This window comes from Belonocnema kinseyi, chromosome 3, assembly GCF_010883055.1.
Source record: "Belonocnema kinseyi isolate 2016_QV_RU_SX_M_011 chromosome 3, B_treatae_v1, whole genome shotgun sequence".
In the NCBI taxonomy this organism is placed as follows: Eukaryota; Metazoa; Arthropoda; class Insecta; order Hymenoptera; family Cynipidae; genus Belonocnema; species Belonocnema kinseyi.
In genome coordinates, this window is record NC_046659.1 from 68,894,996 (window position 1) to 68,896,486 (window position 1,491).

A 1,491-nucleotide genomic window follows, 5' to 3' on the forward strand; every position below is an offset into this window, starting at 1 on the left:
TAGAAAAGGTGGAGTTTTCTCCTTTTCACAGAAATTGCCTATATGTTTCTAGTCCTTCAACATGTTTTGTTTAAAAATTGATATAAATAAAAAATTGAAATTCAAAAATGGGTAAAATTCGATGATTAAATTTAAATGACAAACGATAAGCGTGTCCTGCTTTTGAAACTGTGCACAGAAAAGCAATTTATAATATAGTTAATAACATATGTGTACATTCAAAAGAATTGGCTGCTCTGCTGCAACTGCAGTTTCCCAAAAGAAGTATTGATTTTTTTTAATCGGAAACGGTACAAGATATCATAAATGAGTAAAAAAATTCGTATATGTTTTTGTATGTAAAAAATCACAGCAATTCGAGTTTATGGTAAAAATTCTCCTGGACAGAAAAGTGATTCAGCCTGTATAAGACTCACACGATATTTTCCTTATGATAGTACAAATTCAACAAAAAATATAAGTGTGGGTGTTTGAGAAAATCTACTTTTAGGATTTTAAAGAAAAAGTTGGGGGCTTTTTGGAAAACGAAGCAAAAAATTCAAATACTTCCAAAACAAATTTTGTTTCACAAATCGTAAAAATAAGTATCGCCTAATTTGCTGTAAAAACAACTGACTTAAAATGGATTCGGTCTTCTATTCAAATAAAAATGATTAATTGCAAAATTGAATGATATTGTTAAAGAAAACTTATTGAAACTTATAAAAACACAGAATAACGCTAGAATAGACATCAATTAACCACCTTACATCTTTTTCATGTAAATTATAGCTGTATAAATATTTTAAATCTCTTTCCCACGGAAAATATTCTCGTTATAAATTATCGCATTGTAAGCTGGGCGTTAGCTTCAATGGTTTGATTTGATGATATTTAGAGCTTATACTTAATCAATAAAAAAGACTTTTTAGAGATGAAAGAATTTTTTAGCTTTAATTTTTTTTTAATCGAAAACTAAGAGTTTTGATCTGTAAACCTTAAATGGTCTAGCGGAACCTGTAAACAATTCATTTCTAAATATAAGACAATTTATGGCTGTATTGTTACACCAAAAGAAAAAAAATGTAAGGGGTAGGGTTTGCAAAAATTAAGAATGAAAATTTTTACTGAGCATCCTTACCATCAAGGGCATGTCTCGTCACAAAATACCTTTTCAACAGAGATATGTCAATGGCATGATAATGAGTGTACATATTTTTTCTTCTTGGATACGTCAGATAGTTCGCACATACGTTTTTAAATTCTCGCATTATATAACTGCTAATAATAAAACCGTACTTAAAAATAATTGCTTTCGATTGTTATTACAATTTTCAATCTACAAAACCATTCACATTGGGGATTAGCATGTTGTCTTGCCAACATCAACCGTTTCTACTTAAACAGGCTACATACCAGGTGTATACATATGAAACCGGTATTGCCATCTAGCGACCAGTAGGCACACTTGTAGGCACTGTCGGAACTTACCATTTGTGCTAATTGGCGTAT

General features: G+C 30.3%; 1 protein-coding gene across 4 annotated transcripts in view; it reads left to right on the forward strand.

The window, feature by feature from the left end:
- The window catches only part of LOC117170178 (TBC1 domain family member 1), a 90,626-nt gene that overhangs the window by 64,259 nt on the left and 24,876 nt on the right, over window positions 1–1,491 (forward strand). The window lies entirely within an intron of this gene.